Source organism: Pteropus medius, unplaced genomic scaffold, assembly GCF_902729225.1.
Source record: "Pteropus medius unplaced genomic scaffold, Ma_sr-lr_union100, whole genome shotgun sequence".
In the NCBI taxonomy this organism is placed as follows: domain Eukaryota; kingdom Metazoa; phylum Chordata; class Mammalia; order Chiroptera; family Pteropodidae; genus Pteropus; species Pteropus medius.
The window spans coordinates 43,398,436-43,423,688 of NW_024340849.1; the positions used below are offsets into that span (position 1 = coordinate 43,398,436).

Sequence of the window (25,253 nt, forward strand, 5' to 3'; positions counted from 1 at the left end):
TTGTAAGCCCAATTCAAGTGTAGGTGAAATCTAAAATAATGCAGTAAACCAACTCTCAGTGCGAATCTTTGCTTACACAATGTGGAATTGCTTTAAAAGTAGGAAAGAACAGGTCAAGGGAAGAGTGTCAGGAGAATACACTCATAAAGGCTTTCCTGGAAAAGATATTAGAGTTCTACCTAGAGGCAAAGAAAACTGGGAAGGACCAGGTCTCTCTATTTTTCAAAAATATCAATTTTGATTTGCAAGTTCATCAAGAATGGCCATTTTAAGCTACCATATTCAACTGGAAAAAAAAACAAAACACTGTATTTACGTGCCTAAAAAGGTACATTACACTGAAAATAATCTTTTATATTTAGGTCTTGAAGTATCTTCTGTTTATTATTAATATAAAAATATTTTACAGGGCTTCTGATGAAAACAATGTAGAATTTTTCATCCCAAGACATATATGTTTTTTGTTTTTGTTTTTGTTTTTTTTTTGTTTTTGGTTTGCTTTTTTACAAAGTTCCTAGTATCTTCTTGCTTTACTAATAGTTAACCTATGTCATCAAAGTTTAAAAATACATCATCTCTGGAACAGCAAAAATAATAATAGTATCTTATATTACATAGCCCTTAATGTTTTTTTGTGCTTTTCTAAACATGAATATATTGTCTTAAATTATTGTCTTCCGTATATTCAAAATTAAACATTTAATTTAATATCTTAACATCTAATCAGGCTACATGACAACAGGAGCTAAGAATTTGAGGACTAAAAAGACCAAGTAGTTCAGAGTCCAGTTTGGGGCACAAAATGAACAAAACTAGTATATGAGACAAGCTCTACTATAGTTGCATTAATAAACCAGAAGGAAGAGAAATTATTTTTACCTCTTAGGTAGTTATCATAGAATATTAAAGAAAGGTAGTTATCATAGAATATTAAAGAAAGGTGGAAACATTTTGACTGTGATTGAAGATTTTGGCAGAAATTAACAGGAATACAAAGTAGAGAAAGATATCCTTGAAAAGGCTCAAATCTACTTCAGTGCACTCAGTATGCAGCATTTTAAGAAACAGGATTAAAGTAAGAATGAAGAAAAGTTTATGAGATAAGACTGATTGTCCATTTGTGTCCTTAAATCCCCATCTAGTTTATATACTTTAGATAGCCACTGAAAGCTTCTGAGTAGGAAAATAGCATTTGAACTTTAAAAACAGGACTCAGCAGCACTTGGAGAAACTTTCAGCACCTCCCCCTCCTGGACTCACATCTTTGTTTTTCTCTTTGATCCTGAGGCCAACCCATTCACCCCTTCTCAGGTCTCAGCCTTCACACTCCCAGAGGCAACTTGACCAATCACGTGTCTCTTCACTCTTCTATCTTCAGCTTCGTCTTTGCCATTAACACTTTGTGGTAAGAATTTCATCGTCAAGTATTAAGTTCCAGGAGAATCACTTTCAAAAATATTACAGAAGCACAGTAGAAGGTGCTAGGAGCATTCTCTACCCTACCTCCTCCAGCCTAAACACAGTATGCTTTGAAAGAAGGCAGTTCTCAGAGAGTAAGATATTGTAAATTGCTCATATTTCCACTGTTCCTCCTACACTTTTGCAGCTGCTTTCATCAAATTAGCTGGGGGCTAAGGAAACTGACCATAACAACTCCAAATATGAAAGATGTCTATTTGATGCTTTGTTTTTCTTTAGAGATGCATTCAATCTGAAGATCTTAATTAAACCTACATTTTAGAGGTCTGTTTGAATTAAATATATTTATTTTTTTATTAAAGCTCAATAAATGATATATTTTATTATAGTCTTGGGAGTTGTAATTCTCTTGTTCTTGTGAACACACCCCCACAGTACATTCTGACTCTCTTCTTAGCCAAAGCAGTAGCAAAACTGTGTAGGAGGCAAATACATAAAGCCAACAGATCTGTTAAATGTAGGACTGAATAATCCACATGCCTAAGTATCTCCCCCATTCTCTGTCCTATAAGCACAATCAAAAACTACGATTTTAATTTATTCTTGCTCTCATTTATAATGAATTAAAGTTGCCTTTCCAAGATTTAATAAAAAATCCGTGGTAGAAATACTAATTACAATTTTTCACACACACACTCATAGAGAAATAATACTACAGGGGAAAAAACTCAGATGATTGAAGAAAAAGACTAACTCACAATTTTCAAATGTTGTTTAAATAAAGTGAAAAATTACCAAAGACTGTTGCTGTCCTTTTGTCTATTATGCATTATGAAATTTAATGAAGACTTCCTGGGTTCTAAATTAAAATAAGTTTTGTAACAATTTTAATTCTAGAATTTCAGGATGGAAAAGTAAATATTTTTGAATAAATAATGCCAGATATAATTGAAAAAAAAAGAAGTTAAATATTTTAAAAATCAATGTCATCAATGTCCTTTTCTCATTCCTTAGTCTGAGGACTATGCAGTTGAATACAGAAAACAAAAAACATCATTTTTAATATGAAAAATGTGATTCCTCAGTATTGTCAGCATTTATATTCACTACAAATTTATGAAGATTAATATTAATAAAAATGAATTAGCAGAAATAATTTGCAAAAGATCACTCTGTGTTAGCCATAAGAAAAGTTATATAAGTATTACAATGTATCATTGTGATCATTTTACCAGTTACTAGGCTTTGTGTTCAGTCATTGACAAGGAGAGGAACTACATACAGTAAGATACTCGACAGCTCCAAGACTGGGAATGGGGACGGTTTGTCGCTGACTCTAATTATGGTGCAACACAGCAGTGCTCCTTCTCGTAGTACTTGAAGTTTCTCTCTAGAACTTCCAACTTAAAGTAGTCCCAATCCTACAGAATACGTTTGCTTTGAAATCAGACTCTAAGGACACAAATGATTTCCAAATTTGATAGTAGCCATGTAGACATCAAAGGTAGTTTTTGAGCACTCCAAGAAAAGCCAAAGCAGACCAATAGGTCATCTGGGGGAAAATACTAAACTAATTCAGTTCAATAATTAAAAATAATAATGAAAATTAGGAAACTGTGGCATGAAAGTTCTATATTTAACCACTTAAGATATCCCTTGATTCTGAGTATAATGGAATAAATGAAGCAGTACTAGGAAATTAAGTGTACAACTTGAAACAATTTTTCATAAATATTTTCTTTATGCTTCAAGACCAATGTTCTTCTAAACAATACTATTTGCCCAATATTTTTCACTTCACAAATTTTAAGTAATCAGGAGCTTTATTCTGGAATTTTTGATTCAACCTAGAGATCCAGTAATAAAATTAGAAATACTCAAGATTGTAAACATAATGTATCATATTTATGGCCTCTATAGGAGAATTTGTATAGAATGGGTTTCACTGAACAAGTATTTGTACAGAATGGGTTTCATTGAAATATAAGCTCCACAGAAAATTCACCAACTGCACACATACAACTTAATAAAAAATATATGTCCTAATATAAACATCATTTCAATCAGGATGTAGAATATATTTTGCACCCCAGAGAGCTTCCTTGTGTCTGTTGGTAGTCAATATTCTCGCCCAACTCCCAGCTCTTAGAAATCATTATTTTGCTTTCTGTCATTGTAGTTTCGCCTTTTCCAGAATTTCATATCAATGTAATCATACAATATTCAATGTTTTCTGTTTGGCTTCTTTCACTTTGTAAAATGATTTTGAGATGTATCCATGTGGTGTGTGTGAATTAATCTGTTTCTTTATAAAATCTGATAGCATTTCCTTGTATCCATATTCCACAACTTGTTTATATATGCACCAGTTGATGAACACTTGGAAGTATATTCAAATTTGATTATTATAAGTAAAGCTGTCAAAAACATTTGAAAACAAGTCTTGGTGTAAACTTGTGTATTCATTTCTCTTGGAGATATCTAGTGCTGGGATGGGTGGGCCACACAGGAAACGTCTGCTTTACTTGAACTGTGAAACTGTTTTCCAAAGTTCTACCACTGTGCCTTTTTATCAGTAATTTGTATTTCCAGTTGTTCTGCATCACCAGCATTTGTTATTATCAGTCTTTTTCTTTTTTACATTTTAGTCATTTCAACAGGTATAAAGTGATTTTGTGATTTTCATTTGCATTTCTCTAATTACTAATGATGTTGAGCATCCATTCATGAGCCCATTTGCCATTCCTATATCCTCAATGATAATGTGTGTATTCAGATAGCCTGCACATTAAAAAAAAAATCAGGGTTGCTTGTCTTATTATTAAATTGTAAGAGTTCTTATATATACTGGATGCGAATGTTCTTTTTTTTTATTATTATCATCTATATTTTGCAAATGTAATCTCCCAGTTTGTGGCTTGTCTTTAAATTTTCTAAGTAGTGTGTTGTGAAAAATGCTATATTTTAAATTTTAAAAGTCCAATTTATCAATTTTTAAAAATTTTATGACTTGTACTTTTTGCCTCACCCAAAATCAAAAAGATATTCTTTGTTTTTACCTACATGTTATAGATTACAGGTCTATATATAATTTATAGGTTTATAAACCAGATTGATTAGTTTTTGTGTAAGATGTGAAATAATAAAATAATTGAGGTTTACTTTTTTCCAGGCAGATATCCAATTGTTTCAGCATTATTTGTTGAAAAAAATCAGTATTTCTGTATCAAATTTCTTTGGCTCCTTTGTCAAAAGTCAATTCACTGTATTTATGGACTGTTTTTTCCATTGATCTATATAAACATTCTTACTTGAACACCACACTGTCTTGACTAATATAGTATTCAATGTACTAATGTAGCTTATGGTGAAAGTTGAAATCAAGTAATGTAAATTTTTCAACTTTGTTTTCTATTTTAAAATTGTTTTGACTCCTCCCCCTGCCTTTTTTTATTGTTTGCAATCTCATGTGCATTATAGAATCAAATGGTCAATCTATCAATGTATTTTATGGGATTTTCATGGAATTACATCGAAACTACAGATCACTTTGGAGATAAAGAAATCTTGATATTGAATTTTCTAATTTCTGAACAGAGGATATCGCTCAATTTATTTATTTATTTTTAAATTTCTCTCAGTTACATTTTGTAGTTTCAACCTATATATCCTGAATATGTTGTGTTTATTTCTAAGTATTTAATATTTTTTGTACTATTTAATATTTTTTGTAGTATTATATATTGCATTGCTTATTACATTTAAATTTTCAATTGTTTGTTGTTAGCATAGACAAATATAACTGATTTTTATATTTCCTGCAAACTTGCTGAACTCATTTATATTAGTTTTAAAGTCTTTTTTTTTTTAACTTTCCAAAAGGTTTTCTACACAGACTATCAAGTCATCTCTGATTAAGACAGCTTTACTTCTTCATTTTAAGTCTGTATGCCCTTTATTTCTTTTTCTTACTTTATTGTACTGCCAAGGACTTCAAGTATAATGTTGAATTAAAGCAGTGAGAATAAACATCTATACTTTGTTCATAATGCTAAGTAGAAGTATTATTTTTCATTGTCAAATCTGATGTTAACTACAAGCTTTCTGGAGATATCTTTTATCAGGCTGTGAAAGTTTCCTTCCATTTGCTGAGAGTTTTTGTTATAGGTTTTGTTAAATACTTTATCATATTTAATGATATAATCATATGAGCTATATTTTTAAATTGGTTAATATGACCAATTACATTGACTTCTGAATGTTGAATTAAATCTCGCTTTCTTGGAATGAAACTCACTTGATTATCCTATATTATCTTCTTTTATATGTTGCTGGATAGCATTTATTAGATTTCATTAAAGATTTTTGAGAGGTATTGGTCCATAGTTTTCTTTTCTTGTAATATCTTTGTCTGGTTTTGATATCAGGATAATGCTGATCTCATAATATAATACAAAACAAATTACATCGTTTTGTATTTCCTGGAAGTTTTCCCATAGTACTAGAAATATTATTTTTCTCTAAATGTTTAGTAGGAATCATCAGTGAAGTCATTCGGGTTTGGAGTTTTCCTTATACGGAGAATTTTTAAACAAAGATATTAAGCTTAATAGATATTAGGCTTTTCCTCATTTATCAATTTCTTCTTAAAAGAGATTTGATATGTTTATGTATTTTCTGTTTCATTTTAGTTGTCAAATGTATTGATTTAAATATACTGATACTATTCTCTTACTATTTTTTCATGTTTGTAGAATATATAGTGATATCCGTAGTTTCTCCTGATATTATTTGTTTCTTCTCTATTTTCTGATCAATCTGGCTAAAGATTTTCCAATTTTATTAATCTTTCGAAAGAACTGCTTTATTCTTTTCTTTTTTTTCTTTTTCTATTTCATTGAGTTCTTGATTTAAGCATATGAGTTCCTTCCTTCTTCTTCCTTTGCATGTAATTTTCTCATCTTGCTATTATCTCTTTAGGTAGTAGCTTAGACCATCAATTTGATACTGTTTTTCTAATATAAGCATTTATCAATTAAAAATCCCTCTAATTATTGCTTAGCTTCATGTTACCACTTTTGATCTGTAGTGATTTTATTTTCATTCATAGGTTCAAAATATTTCTAATTTCCCTTGTGGTTACTTCTTTCAAATATGGATTATTTATGTGTCTTGTTTAATCTCCAAATATTTGCCAAATGTCTAGATACTCTTCTGTTACTGAGTTCTAGTTTAATTCCTTTGTGTTCAGAGACCATACTTTTAATGATTTTAATTCTCTTTAATTTGTGGAGACTTGTTTTATGGCCCAGCATATGGTCTCTCCTGATGAATGTTTTGAGTGTACATTCTCTGTGTGAAATATTCAAACAGGCCATGTAAAATGATAGGTTTTTTTTTTTTAAAGTCTTTTACATTCTTATTGATGTCCTCTACTTGTTTAATCAGTTATCGAGAGTGGACCTGTCTATTTCTTCTTTTGGTTCTATTGAATTTTGCTTTATGTGATGTAGACTGTTATTAGGTCCAGATACATTTAGGACTGTTATGTCTCCTTGATGAATTGACCTCTTTATCATTATGAAATGTCTCATTTTCCATGGTTATATTCCTTCTTCTAAAATTTACTTTTTTGACATTAATAAAAGATTTCTGGCTTTATTTTTGATTAGTGCTTGCATGGTATACCAATTTCCAGCTTTTTACTTTTAATATTTCACTTAAATGTTTTGCAGATTTGTGTTTTCTCCACCTTTACACCAAAGCATTTCCACATCATATCATAGTATTTCTGCATGTCAGTGAATGGAACACCATGCAGTCAGTTGGCCCAGGACAGAAACCTGGGAAATATTCTGAACCCTTTTGCTCTTATCTGTCAAGCACATTCTAGTGATTCTTGAGAAAATTTCACAAATTCAACTACTTTTCTTCATATCTATCTATATCATGAACCTAACGGAGGTTAAAATCTTTATTACTTTAGATCTCTTGACTTATCTCCTATCTCTCACTCCTGTCGACATCCACTCCATTTCCTGCACAGCAGCAACCTTTTAAACCCTGTGGTCTCTCCCATTACACTTAGAATAAAAATCCCAAATGACCTAGAAAACCTTGTATAATTGGTACCCTAACTCCCTCTCTAAACCCATCACTCCTTGTGGACATCTAAGCTTTGGTTCCACCTGGTGTTTCTGTTTCTTGATTTGTTAAACTCTTTTCTGTTTTGGACCTCAGCCGTTGTCTCTGAATGGAATAAATTCATCTCAAAACTTTCCATTGTTAGCATTTAAACTAAGATCTCATGCATGCAAAAAGCTATCTTTTCATCAACTCATCATTTTAACAAATAATTTGTTCAATGCATACTAGATGTCAGACACTGAGCTCCATGCTGAAAATAAAATGGCAAGTCTAAAAATATGTAATCTTTGCTCTCAGGAAGCTTACAATTCAATAAAGATGACAGCTATTATTCAATAAAGGTGTAAATATTCATTGAAAAAAGTCCCATAAAGAACAAATGAATAGAACTATATCAAACTTAAAAGCTTCTGCACAGCAAAAGAAACTATCAACAGAACAAAAAGGCAACCAACTGAATGAGAGAAGATATTTGCAAACAAAGCCTCCAATAAGGGACTAATATGCAAAATATATAAAGAATTCATAAAACTCAACAACAACCAAAAAAATATCCAATTAAAAAATGGGCAGAGAACCAACAAACATATGAAAAGATGCTCAACTTCACTAGTTATTAGGGAAATACAAATCAAAACCACAATGAGATATCACCTAACACCTGTTAGAATGGCTATCATCAATAGGACAAGTAATAAGAAGTGTTGGAGAGGTTGGAGAGGAAAAGGAACTCTCATACACTAGTGGTGGGAACAGCCTCTATCGAAAACAGTGTAATGGTTACTAAAAGGTTAAGAATAGAATTACCATATTTTGGTAATATTTTGGGTACCTACCCCAAAAGTTTAAAAACATTTATCCATAAAGAGACATGTATCCCGATGCTCATTGCAGCATTATTCATGGTAGTCAAGACATGGAAGCAACCGGATACCCTTCAATAGACAATTGGATAAAAAAAATGTAGTACATACACACAATGGAATATTACTCAGCCATAAGAAAAGATGAAATACTGCCATTTGCAACAACATGGATGGATCTCGAGATAATCATGCTAAGTGAAATAAGTCAGAGAGAAAAAGTTGACAACTATATGATTTCACTCACATGTGGGATATAAAAGTGGAAGCAACAAATGAACAAACAAACAAAAACTACTAGGCGCAGACAACAGTTTAGTGGTTACCAGAGAGAAAGGGGAAAGGGGGACGCAGGTCGATAAGGGTCAAGGGCATCAAATATATGGTGACAGAGGGAAATTTGACTTCGGGTGGTGAAAACAAAATGCAATATACACATGACATATTATTGAATTACACACTTGAAACCTATATAATTTTATTAAGTAATGTCTCCCCAATAAATTTAATTTTTAAAAAAGTGAGGATAGATCTATGAAAATCCATAGTAAACTGAAATAGACTGATATTGTATAAATAGGCTTCTTTAAGGACGGGATTTTTGACCATGATCTGATGGGAGAGTAAGAGTTAAATAGCATATTGTGACTTTAGTAGAGATAAAAAGCATATTAATTGAAATTTTAGCTCAAATGCTGTTAACATAATACGTTATGACAATTTTGATTAGATATATCATCATTAATAATTAGTTACAATTCTCAATTTGGCACAATCTTATCATATATCTAAAAGCAAAATTATGGGTTTATTATTTTAAATAGAGGAATAATATTTTGAACTTCTTAATTTGTAAACTCAGTAAAATATAAATTTATGTAACTACAGAGTTTAATGTAGTGAAAATAAGAAATACTTGTATTTCCAAAAATACATTTCTTAGGCCTCATCCAAATATGTCAATCCAATTCTTCTTTTTATCTGAACTTAAAACTAGAGGCATAATGGACAAATATAAGGGACAGAGACATTAAAATATTTCAGATTTGTTTCTGGACTGCTATCTCAAATGGCCTGGAATGGAGGGAAAGTTTGTAATCTAGTAGAGGTATGACATTAATTGATATATTCCATTGAATGAAATGTAAGACTTTATACTCAAGTCCTGTTTTCCTTCTTGTCTCTCAGCTGTGCTGAAATTAATGTTCTCCTCACCTATAATGTGCTCTCTGCACATCTATATTTACTCAAATTCTATTTATTATTTTAAAAAATTGAGCTTAAATCCAAATTCTTCTTCTTTAACTTCTCACATCTTTATAAAAATGTCTCTTTCAGAAAATTCTGGTAATCGAAGCTTGGTAATATTTAGCCATGTGCTGCCCTGACTTCCTATGTAACTTTTTAAAAGGTACATTGCTTTCACGTCCTGTGTCAGTTAACCCTTGCTGTTTAATAAATCACACAAAAATTCAATGGCTGAATACAATAACCATTTATTTAGCTCTCAAAAACCATTTAATTAGCTCAATATTGGTTTCTCTTGCTATTCTGCTGGTCTGGGTCAGGTTCAGCCAAACTCAGCTAAGTTAGCTCATGCATTTGAGATCACTTCGAGGCTCAGCTGGACACTGCTGGTCTTAGATGACTTCACTCATAGCTGTGACAGTTGGCTGATGATTGGACCATGTGACTCTCATCGTCTAGCAAGCTGGCCCATGCTACAAGTGAGATACAAACTACTGAAATCATCAAGAGGGCAAGCACCACTGTGTAAGCACTTTTCAAGACTCTATTCAATTACTTTTGCTAATGTCCCACTTTTGAGATGGGAAGATCTGTAACAGCACCATTAATACAAGGCGAGAAGGACTTTGTGGTCATTTTTATAGTTGACTACATTTTCAGATTAAACAACAATAAAAATTTCTTTTGAGTCCTCATATCAGTGCTACCCAGTTATGAAAAGCACTCTAAATACATTTCTAACCAAATAAATAAAAGAATGAACAGAGAGATGGAGGACCCCCCGTTTCAGTTCATTTCATATCTTCGTCTCTGTGACAACATCACTTTTTGCATTATCACTTTAATGCCATTTGCATACAAGTGTAACAAAAGAAATGGAATAACTCAAGTTCTTGACTGAGTGACATAGAACCAGTGAATTACCATTGATTTCTGGACCTGATTTAGTTATGCAGAATCATCTCTCTGTGACTATGTGTAGTGAATGAGTTTCATGAATCTAATGATGGCTGGCAGCTTTTAGTCATCAGTTTGCAAAAGGGATTGGAAAAGGTTCTAGTCTGAATTTTAGAGACTAGTCTGAATTTTACTTCACAGCCTTAAGTCAGACAGGTGAACTTCAAATTACATTCCACATAGGGATCAACTCTACAGGAATACAAGTTGTGAGAGAGAGCAGAAGTTTCCTATCATCCTAGGTCAGGATGGGAAGAGGTTTGCAAATACAGTGGCAACAACCAGAATACCATTTCTCACTTTCAGACGCACCTCTCTCTGAGCTTGGATTTTATCTTAAGAATGCTTTTAAATAAAAACAACATATTCCTCTGTGTTTTGACTTTGTATAAATTATAGGAAAAATGACAGTTGTGATACATTCTGGTAGTACTCTAAGTCTTTGGGAAAAAATCAAAGGAATGATGAAGAAAGAACATGAGAAATTTTAAAAGCTCAGTAGTGTTTACATTTGAACAATAATTAAAAACTGAACACGAATTTACATATTAGTTAATGCAATAGATGTATTGATATCCTAATACTATTACAAATAAATAGTTTTAAGAATCTCTCTCTTGAACAGACTGGTGGTTGCCAGAGGAGAGGGATGAGGAGTGGGCAAACTGAGTGAATGGGGTCAAAAGGTACAAACTTCCAGTTATGAGATATATAAGTCCCAGGATGTAATAAACAGCAATGTGTCTATAGTTAATACCGTTTTGTATATTTAAAAGATAGCAAGGGAGTAAATCTTAAAAGTTCTATCACAAGAAAAAAAACTTGTAACTATATATGGTGACAAATGTTGACTAGATTTATTGTGATCATTTCACTATACATACAAATATTGAATCATATTGTACACCTAGTATAAACTAGTATAGTGTTAAACTAGTATAATGTTATATGTCAATTATATCTCAAGGAAGGAAAGACTATCTCTTTTTATGCATTATATGCCAAATGGCTACAGGAAGATACAGTAAAACAGTGAACAGTTAATTCCTCAAAAATAAAAATAAAATAAAACAGTTGATGAGCAGCAAACAGTTATCCTAATAGAGGCAAATTTCTTATGGGTGAGAATGTCCAAAAGTGTATCAAATAATAAAGATGTTTTTTACTCCACTATCACTGCACAAGAGAAAGAAAAAGATCAGCACTAGGTCCCCTGCAATGAACTTGATGTTCTGCACAATAAAAGTAATACAAATTGTTGAACACATAATTTAATAGTAAAAAACAAAACAAAACAAAAAAAAACCAAGAAGCCTCATTATACCCTTTGTTTTAGTTGGACTTGGATTCTTGGGTTTATATGTTAGTTGAAAATTCAGACTATTGAGATTGAAATGGTAAGTCCTATAGTCTTAGATCTCTCTGGTAAAAGAAGGAAGCATAAGAAGCCACTGTCTGAAGGAAATAAAGTCCCTTTTCTGAGCAATGTGGCTAACTCCAGGTCTGGACAGCAAAGCTTACACACTAAACCTGATGATGTATGAAGAGAAAGGTAAAATTCTCCATAACCCGTTATAAGTCTTCAGGAACTATTTTAAATTTTTGATGAAAAATATAGTTTAAAGGAGGCAATCAGCAATGTCATGAAATTGAAATGCTAGGGTGTTAGAAAAAGTGGGAACTCCACTGGACTTTTAAATTTAAAATTCTATCAGCAATTTATCACATTCTGGTATTTAAAGTGTGCATATTAAATATATACCATGAATCAGTTGTGATATTTTTATAATTTAGAAATATAAGACTATTGGTTGGTTTCAACTGTTATTTGGGGGTAAAAATTGATATATCAAAAAAATAAGCTTTTAATTTATCACATAAGAAGCACCAAAATAAACCATAAATGCCAACCTGCCTATAATCACTATTAATACATTGTGATATGCCTATTATAATACAGATGCCAAAGGTTCCTTCCTGTCCCCATACCCCATTCTTGGGTTCTATGCTGATCATTATTACAGAAGGAGCTTATATTGTATTGTGTAATCCCATTCTTCTAACTACTGCTTATTGGGCTGTGAATGAATAACTGATCAAGGTGGACCAATACGATCCTCTCCAGAAATTGAATCTAGTCCAGAGATGGACTTGGTTAGCTCTGGACAGCTGATATGAAAAGTCTGTGTAAACTCTACTTGGGGGCCACTGCACTGGCCACAATGCACGTGTGGAAGGTGCAGGTCTGAAGATAGATAGTAATGAGGTAGATTCACAGAAAGAACAAAAGAAGAAAGGCCATGAGGCCCACAGATACTATAAGCTAGGCCAGGCTGAACTCCCACATACCTACATAAAATACTTCCTCTTTTGTCACCTGGGTAAATTCCATTTATCTAAGCTAGCTAGACACGGACTCTGTTCCTTATAACAAAATGGTCCTAAGACAGCTAATCTCTTTTCTCATATAAGGGGCTGGATCAATGATTGACTTTTATACTAACTCTTGAGAGCATGTTTGGCCAGTTATGATTAATAAAGAGTTATCAACCAGTCCAACCAAAAAAATAAATAAGTGATAATCTCATAAACATCACAGAGCATTATTGACAGTATTAGAATATTTGTGTCAATCTCTTACATTTTCTTATATTGGAGCCGCCTTAGTTTTTTGTTTGGTTTTATTTTAATTTATCCCTTCATAACTGAAAATCTATTCAGGTGCTGTATTTTATAATGTTCCTTTAACAGTGTCCTTTGCCACTGGTCCTCTTTTTATTCCTATTGTCTCAACATTTCCCTTACTTCTGTGTGTTTTTAAATTATTACTGGTATATGAAACACTACCATATTTAAAAAGAGTTGAAAAATATAAAATAAAACAATGTTTTTTTGTCTATCTGCTGAATTTTTTAAGATGATAGATATTGAGTAGAGATCTAATTTTAATAATATTTTTAGTATTCATTAAAAAGTTCCAAGCAATCTGAATTCATAGACCTTTGAGTATTTTGTGAAATCTTATATTTATTTTCTATTGTTAAGGCTATCCCTTTTAAAATCATAATCATACATAGTTTCTTGAAAAATGTTTTTATTTTATAAAGGATTTAAAAGTTTGACCAGACATACTTTCATTTGCTAGAATGTAAATTCAAAGAGGTAGAAATTTTTCATCAATTTCACTTATTAGTATACCTCCAGTATCCCCAAAAGTGCTGACCATATAGTACATGTCTAATAAAATACTTCTTGAGTAAATAAATAAGTCACAGAATGTAGATGGAAAATAAAATAAAACTTTTACAATCCATTATAACACTGGCTTGTTACATGACCTTGGGCATGTACTTAATTACTTTTATCTTTCAATCACTCATTTCCTAAATAGTTATTGAATGCCTCTTATTTTTCAGAAACTATGTTTGGGAGCAAGGACACCAAAATGAGTAGATCAGAGATGGTTCTCTCTAGGCACTCACAATGAAAGGGTACACTGATTGAGTGTAATCCTTTGCAAGACAAAATGATAAGCAGGACAAATGTGGAATTGATAAGATGTTAAATAAACTTACAGCAAGGAACTCCGTATTTTTAATATATAATTTAGACAAGTTGACTATTTCTCCCATGCTGTCATCAATGAATCATTTTATAGGTCAACCGGGTACTGATCAGGATATCGAAAGAGTCATTTATTAGATGCAAATAGCCTAAAATTAGTAGCAGAGCTTCAAAAATATCTTTCTTGCTCATGTATTAAAAATTTCCTTCAAGACAATGTATTATAAGCACTTTACAATTTTTATAGCATTTGACGTGGTGTCAAACCAATGGGGACAAAACAATCTTTTAATACACCAGAGATTACTGATTTCTTTTATAATATAAAGTATAGTTAAGTGCTAAAAAGCCCTGACTTTGGACTAAGAGAAAACTGGGGTTTGGCTCCACCCCTATAAATTACTGAGTCATTTACCTTATTAAGTCAGGAGCCAATTTTCATCTATACCTGAAAACTATTGCTGGCGTCAAGAAATACAGTTCATACAGACAAACTGATGCCTCTTATAAATTATTTTTCCTGATCATGTCAAAATATGGGCTCATTCCAGTTTCCAATTTATGTTATAGAATATATATAATTTTATTTGACCTCATCAGGACTACTAAAATTGTAGTCTTTATAATTTCTCGATTAAAATTTCTCTGACAACGATGCCAGGAAACTTAATCTTCGAGACTCAATAATCCAACATGGGTTTAATATTTAACAAAAGTAAAATATTGAATGTCAATATTTACCATTTACTTTGAATGTTCAAGTTCTGTTAATGAAAGAGATACAAATCATTGACCACTAAATGAAAAGACATGCTTTGACATAATAAATAATAATAGGATGTCAAGTCCACTGAAAATGCCTAATTTTGGAATTCTTTACATTAAAAGATGTGAAAATTTTAACATTCATACTGTTAAAACTCTCATAATAAATTTTTCCATGTTATAACTATTGGTAATAGCAACATTTGTACGTACCGTATATAGAGGCTTAAAGTTCAAAAGCACACTTCCACAAACAGTATCTCATTTAATTGCAACAGCAACTGATATTTTTAGAAAAAATAAACTGAAGGTCAAGAGGCCAAAAAAGTGAGTGGTCTTAAATCACAAGCTGGTCTTCTGACTCCTTGTCCAGTGCCCTTTCTCTCACATAGACTTAGTTTTAGGACACATATAAAAAGCTGGAATATATTCATGTTCCCATTTTATTCTTATTTGCTTTACAACCATCTCTACTTTTTAATTATACTGTCAGATTTTCAACACACCTAAGTATATCACTTTTAGTAAATGTTCCCATTAATATACTAAAAATTTTGCTATTTCTAGATAAAATGGACTTTTACAAATATCAAAGAAAAATTCATTAGACCATGATCTTAAAATCATATTATAGAAGTAAACCTAAGTAAGAGGTAACATATGAAATGACTCTCTTAGATGAATCTCTAGAATGTTTAAAACAATTGGAGTTTCAATATTATTTAAGAGTAAGATACACTTAAATGTTTCATAAATATAATCTAGTTATTTTCAGACCTGTATGAAATTCTAGGCTCTTTTCTGTCAATTCATAACAAGAATTATGAATTACTGCTATTATCTATATACTTTAAGGATAAGGATATATAAATAAGGAAAATGTGCAAAAAGGGGAAAGTGACAGTTTTCAGGTATTGCAAAAATAGAATTAAATAAGAACATAGACTAAGTATTAATAATACATTATACTCTTTGGAAAACGAAAACAAATATTCTAGGTACAAAGAGCTTTTCTTCTCTACAGATTTCCCAGCATGACTTAAATTAACAAAATAAGACAACTGGGTTATCAATAAACACTGTAGCGATACCAAAATTGACTAGGTATTGAATTCATGACAGGTCATAGCAATTAAAATTGGCTTTAAATTTCCACTAACTACCAATATCAGTACTAAATGTTTAGTTTGCTTTATAACTTTGGAGAAGTAATAGAACTTTTCTTCTTGGGAACTGTCCGGAGTATACTAGCAGTATGCAGTCAGACAACTGGTTTCTCCTTAATCATCCCATTCCATAAAACTACTCCTACTTCTTCTGCCCTATTCAAGAAACAATCAAGACAGTCCTCAGAGATCATACAAAAAAATAGATAAATCATCTAAAATCTTTCAAAAAGTGGTATCAATGTACTTGACATTGCATATTTCTGTTAGACGTCAAAAACAGGAGGGATTCATTTTAAGCCTTACTTGGGAAGAAGGTTTTTTTTTTTTTTTTTCTCAAGTAGTCTTTCATATAATAGTAAAGTGGGAAAAAAATAAAACGAAAGGTAGTTTTGAAATTAATCTGATCTGGATTGGACACCCTCTACCCACTCATATCTCTGTGCATTTCTTGGGGTTGTGACTTTGAGCAAGTTACTTAATGCCTCAATATTCATTTCATCCCTAAGTGAAACAGGAATAGATGAAGTCACCTCCCAAGATCATCTCCAGGATTTATGAGCAGATAAGCAAAGTTCTTGGCATGGAGTGAGCAGGAAACAAATGTTACTTCCCTTCCCCAGTCCACAGAATTTAAAAAGTAACAAGACTAAATACCTGATAACACACAATACTCTAAAAGTGATAATCTTCTCTGATCATCTAATTTGGCAATAGAGTGTTTCAAGAAACACTAAGATCACTTAAAACAGATTCCCTGAATTTAATATTGTTTGGATTTTAATGATAGGCATAAGATTTTTTGAATACTTATTTATAATTTTGAATTATAAGATTATATTCAAAGACAAACAGAAGAAATATGCTAATGTTTAGATAAACATTCTCAAAGATCTTACATTTCAGAAACTCTCCTTTCCAATGAAAACAATTTCTAACTTTTATATATAATTGCACAAGAAGTCCTTCTATTTATCCGGATATTTTAAGTGGCAAATAAAAAAGGTAATAAAATTTGTTCAGATGGTCTAATGTTACCTCATTGCCCACTCTGAACAATCTCATGGTATACTTACTTGTAAATGCTTCGATAAAATAATTTTATTACCTCGTTCTTGTCAAAAATCTGGCTTACATCCTTTGTTAAGTTTATTCCTAGGTATTTTTTGTTGTTGTTGCAATTACAAAAGAAACTTTTTCATTTCATTTCTTTTTTTTTTTTTTGAAATTTCATTGTTAGTATATAGGGACACAATGGATTTTTATACATTGATTTTGTATCCTGCAACTTTACTGTGTTTGTTTATTGTTTCAAATAGTTTTTTCAGTGGAGTCTTTAGGGTTTTCTATATAAAAAATCATGTCATCTGCAAAGAGTGACAATTTGACTTCTTCATTCTCAATTTGGATGCCTTTTATTTCTATCTCTTGCCTGATTGTTCTAGCTAGGACTTTCAATACTATACTGAATAAGAGTGGTGACAGCAGGCATCCTTGTCTTATTTTTGATCTTACAGGGAAAGTTTTCAGTTTTTCACCATTAAGTATACTATTAGCTGAGGGTTCATTATGTATGGCCTTAATGATGGGTGGTACTTTCCTTCTATACCCATTTTATTAACTGTTTTAATCATAAATGGATACTATATTTTATCAAGTGCAGAACCTGAATAGACACTTTTCCCAAGAAGACAAATGGCCAATGGACATATGAAAAGATGCTCAACTTCACTAGCTTTTAGGGAAATGCAAACCGAAACCATCTCACACCTGTTAGAATGGATATTATCAACAAATGTTGGAGAGGTTGTGGGTAGAAATGAACCTTCGTATCTTGTTGGTGGGAATGTAAATGGGTACAACCACAGTGGAAAACAGTATGGAGGTTCTTCAAAAATTAAGAATAGAATTACCATATGACCCAGCAATTTTTCTCCTGGGTACTTACCCCAAAAGTTTAAAAATATTTATCCATGAAGATATATCCACCCTGATGTTCATAGCAGCATTATTTATGGTGGTCAAGACATGGAAACAACCGAGTGCCCATCAATAGATGGTTGGATAAAGAAGCTGTGGTTCATATATACAATGAAATATTAGCCACAAGAAGAGATGAAATACTGCCATTTGTGACAAATGGATGGATCTTGAGATGCTAAGCGAAATAAGTCCGACAGAAAAAGTTGAGAACCATATGATTTCACTCACTTGTGGGATAAAAACTGAAAGCAACAAACAAGACAAATGAACAAAAACTCATAGGCACACACAACACTTTAGTGGTTACCAGAGGGAAAGGTGGGTGGAAGGGAGACAGATAAGGGGAAAGGGCATCAAATATATGGTGATAGAAGGAGAATGGACTTTGGGTGGTGAATACACAATGAAATATTCTGATGATGTATTATTAAACTGTATACTTGAAACCAATATAATTTTATTAATCGATATCAACTCAATAAATTTAATTAAAAATAAATAAAAGTTAAAAGAAATAAAAGCCAAAAGAGAAAAAAAATCTGGCTGAGGTCCAGATTACATAAAAACTAAACTGGCTCTATTGAAAGTTTACTTTATTGGTTAATTCTACATATGCCACAGATTTTGAGATGCATATTGATATGTTTGATATTCTCTTATTTCTGCTTGCTCATACAACTAACTTATTTAAAAACATTTAGAAATAAACCAAAAATGAAGAAAATCAAAAAGAAAATCTTTAAAATAGTTTTGATTTTATTTTTTACAATAATTCATAGAAGACATTATCATTGACCCTGTTATGCAGCTTTGCGTGGTAAACGTTGGATCTTAATATAAGAGATGGAGATATAATTTTTGGTTTCCCAAAATTTGCTGGCCATTTCAAACCCAGTACTATACTGTGGTGAATGTAATCTAAATCGGAGATGGGCATTAAGGTTGGATTATGGAACCAAATTCTAAACATTCACAACCATGGATGTAAGACCAAGTATAAAGTCAGAGAGATTAGATAGAGTAGGTAGGTTTATAGAGTAGGAAGGTTTATAGATGAGAAAATAAAGTCCTTAGAGAGGAAAGTAGTATTAAAATCAAGGATTGGTGATCTGCAAAACCCCTTATAAATGCCAATCATTTTGAGTATTAAACAATCATTAATACTCATTTACTGAACGCATTGTGTGCCAGGTCCAATATCAAGCACTCTTTATAAATTAGTTCATTTAATTCTCATGACTATCCCTAGAAGTCAGGCCAAAAAGTGGCAGAGTCAGGATTCAAACACAAGAAAATAATCTGTTCCCAAAATGCCCAGGTTTTCAGCCACCATGCTATAACCAACGGCATTTATAGACCTTCAACCTTCCTGTTTCCATTTACCAGGCTTTGCTTGCTAGAAATGTTTGAGATATCCCTTCCTTGCATTATGCATAAAATACTTGAAAAATTGTTACACATTGTAGGTGAATATGCATTCCAAGAGGTCTAGTCCATAAATATCTATTCATGTCTAAGAGGTACCTTGGCTCACCTTGAATCTTGGGTATTTGAGATGCAGAATAATGTGTATGTTTGAAAAGGAAAATCTTTGGATGGCCTTTATTTCTCAACATCTATCTACCCAAGATAAATTCATGTCCTAGCCAAAGCACCTATTTTCATCCTTTAACTCTGGTCTCATGGCGGCCGCTGGAGTATACTTCAAAGAGATGGAAAGTCACCTTCACTCATCTTCTTCATCTCCCCCATGTATTACCTGCAGTAACTACTCCTATTCTGCCGTCTCATTCAATGTCACTGTCTTTCCCCTGTCTCAAGTCTTTGTTTTGTTAATTAACCTCAACCGGAGTGACTGGCATTTAGTATATTGGAAGAGAAAATTTTGACATTGAGGAACAGATGCAGAAGTAAATTTATATGAGTAGAAATACAAGTAAGAGAAGCTCCCAGTTAGAGAAAGATTTGCATAAATATAATCATAATGGGTACATTTTCATCATAACCAATTTCAAAGAGATAGCCTTTCCATTTTACAGTTACTGATTTTACAGCAGTAGAAAAAACGTAGACTGTAGCAATTACAGTTTTCATAAACCTATTTGCAGTTATATTTTAAAAGAAGAATGCTTGTCATTAAATTCCTCTTGCACTACATGATAACTCCCTATGCTTTCATAAGTAATAAAAATATCTTTAAATACATCAGCATATGCTTAGCTCATAATAAATATATTAATCAACGTATCTTTTTTGCAGTAACCTATTTTTCCCTTCCACCATGTTTCTATTTAGTTAATGTAACTTTCCAATTTTTGAAAAGGCAGAAATATTTCAGCACAGGTCAAGACATCAAATATCTCTTGCAAAAGAGTAAATGTATTTTTAAACTCTTACCCAGTCTTAGTGAGACAAATGTAATCTGCTCTGCAACAACTCCATTAATCTGGGATTACATCTGAGTAAATAGGATGTCCACTGATCCTTTCAAGAAAATGTCCCAGGAAAAAGTGTGAGCTGTAATCACAGAAGGTGCTCCAGAGCACCATGCACCATGGGCTGAAATACAGAAGAGGACAAAAGGAATGACAATTTGTTAACAGAGCTTCCAAATTACTTTGTCTATATTATTTATACACTTTAAACTACATTAACAACAGCCTTACTCTTATCTTTTAACTCTAAAATCAAAGACAGGCTAGTCTAGTTATCAAGAGCATGGGCTCTGGGTCAAATGACCAAGCTTAACATCACTGCTCAGCCAAAGAGCACGGCTTGCTCTTCAGATAAGCTGTGTAGGCCTTCTGCAGAGCACTGTAAAAAGAATAAGTAATATAAGTGAAGTATTTTTAGCAGTGCTCAGTAAAGACTAGTTATTTTAATCCTTTCCTCATTTTTTTCTGTTCTTGGTTAAAACTTAGGAAGGTAGACAGAGAAAATGTTCATTTATTGAGCATGGAATATAAAGCACTAGGTTGGTGCTTTATAGAAATTGTCTCACTTAATCCTCAAATAAGACTATTATTTTTGTTTTACAAAGAAGGAAAATGAGATTCAGGGAGTTAGTAATTCGCCAAAGTTAGACAAGAAGAAAGCAATAGAGTTGGGACTTAAATCATGTCGATCTGCTTTTCAAAGTCCTTGCTACTTCTGAACACTTTCATATTTGAGGGGTGATCTAGCATTACTTTTTGACACTGTCCATAGCAGAACAGCAAAATATATTAAATATAACTCTTCAATATGAATTGCTATAAGATTTATTTTTTTTTATATAAACTTGACATATTTACTTACACTAAGTTTTAGGAGACAGAATGAGACCGAAATTAGCCAGTAAAAGTCGTCATATGAAACAAATTAAAACGATACTCAAAGAAATTTTTCTATCTCCCTCTACATCATGAAAAATTATAGTGACATTTACCACAATAAAGATATAACTAACAAAAAAGGCAATCTTTTTCAAATTTATAGTCAAATTTACAGATTAAAACTGTACTAAAGTTAATTTGATAAAAAATTACTTTTTCATTGTGAAATTATTATCTTTATTAAAAACCTGCAAACAGTATAAAACAAATGAAAATATTTAATCATAATTCCACCACATCATCATAGTCACTGTTAATAATATGGTATATTTTCTTCTAGTTTATTTTTCTATAGTTACGTATTTTTTTCTAGATATATTACATGATTCTCTGTCCTGCTTACAATATAACATAAACGGTTCAAGGTTTAACAATTTGTAAACATTTTCTTTATTAAATAATGCAATAACATACATTTTACATAAAATTTTCACTTTTAATATTTTTATTATTATGGAATATAGATCTATAATTTCTATACAAAACTCCATAAATATCTCTCGAAGATATGATTTTCTTGTCTCTGAATCAGCAGGAAAACCTGAATCTTATATGACCTGACATGAGGCCACTTACTAACATCATTTATGATACAATATGAAAACTCTTACAATTCACAGAAGAACTATTAATGAATTTGATTATAGGGCCCTGCCCCAGAACACTCCAGGGAAAATTATTTAATATAACCTGTCTATCTCATACTACCTTCCTAAAATCTAAAAATGTCTGAATTCTGAAACTCTTAAATTTTGGATGAGCAGTTGCGGAGCTAATATAATAGTAACACAGTCTTATATGGTGTTTATTATTTTCCAGGCATATTGTTTTAACTGCTCTACATATAATAATCCCACAACACCCAGATAAGGTAGGTACTATAATTAATCCCATTTTACAGATGAGGACACTGAGGCATAAGGAACCTTCATAGGTAGGAAGTCATGATTCTTAATAAATGTACTTTGCTTTCATAAGAATTACTAAATTAATAAACATTTTTAAAGTCTTGATGTATATTGTCAATAGACTGTCTTCCTAGAATATGACATATGTATGTAGTGACTGAGAACTTCAAGCAGTTTCATATCATTGCTGCACTGGTTGTAATATATTTTTAAATTTTCGTATTTGACAAGCAAAAAAATTTTTGTGGTTTGTTTTGGTTTTAACTTCCCTTTTGGTATAACGATGTTGAATGTGTTTGCTTATTTTTGTTACCATGTTTGTTTTCCTTTGACTATCTTTTTTTGGACCCTATGCCTAGTTAGAGTTGTGCTTACATATTGGGATATTCCTGTTCTTCATGCTAACCTGCATGGCCTCTCCTAGACTTGTCACTATCAGCCATCAGCCCCAGGACGCTGCCAACTCCCATCTGTGGGAGAGGCTTGGAAACTCTGGTCATGTTCACCTGGAAGAAGTCTCCGTCCAAAGCAGAGTCAATTCAGAGAGGCATGTTTTCCTACTCTAGCTAATTTCCTTAATTGTCCTCATTCCCTTATTCCTTCCCCTACCCTCACCATTCACTGGGGGAACTGACAGATGAATTTTCTGATCTCCCTTGGAATGTTCTCCTCAGAAGAATCCTCTTTCATTGCAGTTTCTCAGAAGTCAGAAATATCCCATAATCTCCAATATTAGTACCTTTTAGAAACTCCAGTCTCTTTGAAGTTTATACTTCTCAGCACTACTGTATTCTACCCATTCTTATCATCTACCACCATCTTGGGCATCCTTCATCATCCAATGAATAAATTTTGTTCATTATGGGAATAACTCATCCAACATTCTCAACCTCTGCTTTTCTTGGCACCTCTGCTAATCTTTAGCTTTGGAAAGAAAAGCCAAAGCAATTTTTCTTTCTACAAATTCTCTTCAAAAAAAAAAAAAACCTTTCAAATTTCTAGCAATCTCAGCTGGAGATGACACCAATTCAACTATTTTTCAGCCAGTCCTGCAAGCATGTCTTTTTTTAATATATATGTGAGACATTAATTATTCTTTGTTCTCAGCTATGGATTTTTAAGCAAAATGTTAAGACAAGGAGAACAGTCTCATTAAAAGGCTATTACACTTCCTTACTTCAGTGTTTGCCAGACACTGCTTTCTCTGTCTGAAATTCTTTAATCCTTCTGCAGTTTTGATCTACACCCGATTAGCTTGCTGGTGCTCTTTCTCCAGGAAACCTCATAGAGGTCACTTCAGAAAGCTTTCCCTGACACCTCAGAATTACTAGGTGCCTCTACTCCTAGCACCAAACATGTGTTGTTTCCCTTATTCACAGCTGTGTCCCAACATTGGCACATTGCCTGTCACTGAGGGAGTACTTTATAAATATTTATTAAATTGATTTGAATGGAAAATATTAAAATACTTTGAAGTCAAATGTATCAATCTTTGATGACTGATAATACTTTTAAGCAGTACGCCCTTTCTGGAAATTTAATAAATGTTTACTATTCTTTCCCCCCTAAATTTAATGATCTATGCTTGCTATAGACTGAATTATGTACCCCCTCTCCCACCAAATTCATATGTTAAAACCCTGCTCCCCAATGGGATGGTATTTGGAGATGAAGACTTTAAAGGTAGTTAGTTTTAGATGAAGTCATGAGGGTAGAGCACCTATAATGGAATTAGTAACTTCATAAGAAGAAGAGAGACCAGAGTTCCCCCTCAAGATGCCTGAGGACACAACAGGAAGAGGGCCCTCACCAAGAACTGAATCTGCTGGCACCTGTATCTTGGTCTCCTAGTCTCCAGAACTGTGAGAAATAAATGTCAGGTTGTTTAAGCCACCCATGCTATGGCATTTTGTTATAGCAGCCAGGTAAGACAATGCTTTTTAACATAAAACTATTTAAACAGTGTAGAATACATTAATTTACAGTGTGAAGCTAAGGATAAGTAATTTTTTCTTCCAAATTGGTAATGATGCAGTATCTTTTGTCATGTATTAAATTCTTAAATATATTTATCATATATCCATGCTTGAATGTTATATTTCAAGTTTCAAGTTACTATTTTATATTCTAATATTCCATTTATTCTTTTGCTATTGTAACACTCAATTATTGCTGATTTAAATTGTTTTAAATATCTGATATGACATTTAACCTATAGATCATTCCCACTGTTTTTTATATATTTTTATCATTATGCTTACATATTTATTTTTCTGAATGAATTTTATAATACTTTTGTCATTTTTCCAAAATAGCCCAAAGAAGTTTGATTGGAAAGTTTATCAAACATGAATTTGGAAAGAAGATACATCTTTATAAAATTTGTTTTTCTTATCTAAGAACACATTATGTCTATTCAATTTCTTAAGTCTATTTTATATCTCTCAATTAAAATGTTATAGTTTTCTTTATAATGTATATTCCTCATAGAAAGCATTCCAATGAATTATGAAAATTATCGTGAATGAAATTTTATTTTTCCATTATAGTTCGTTATTTTTCTTTTGTTTCCCCTTCTTTCCTTCTTTCCCTACTCTCTCCCTCTCTTCCTCTTTCTCTCTCTCTCTCTCTCTCCCTCTCCCCACCTTTGCCCTATCCTTCCCTCTCTTTTCTTTATTTTCTCCATAGGTAAACTTAATTGTATTATAATATACATATAGAAAATTAGAAATCACAAATGTTCATTATACCAAATATTTTAAATTAAACACACCCTTGAAACCAGATCAAGAAATGGAACATTGCCCCTTTCTAGTCTTTAGTCCCCACTCACTAGAGTAAACAATATCCTCATTTATA

The 25,253-nt window shown here is 32.1% G+C and overlaps 1 protein-coding gene across 1 annotated transcript in view; it reads right to left on the minus strand.

The window, feature by feature from the left end:
• Positions 1 to 25,253, minus strand: part of DLGAP1 (DLG associated protein 1) — a 790,600-nt gene that overhangs the window by 654,998 nt on the left and 110,349 nt on the right. The window contains exon 2 of the mRNA XM_039845322.1: positions 20,510 to 20,671. The gene's annotated coding sequence lies outside the window, so the exon portion shown is untranslated. The remainder of the gene's footprint in view (positions 1 to 20,509; positions 20,672 to 25,253) is intronic.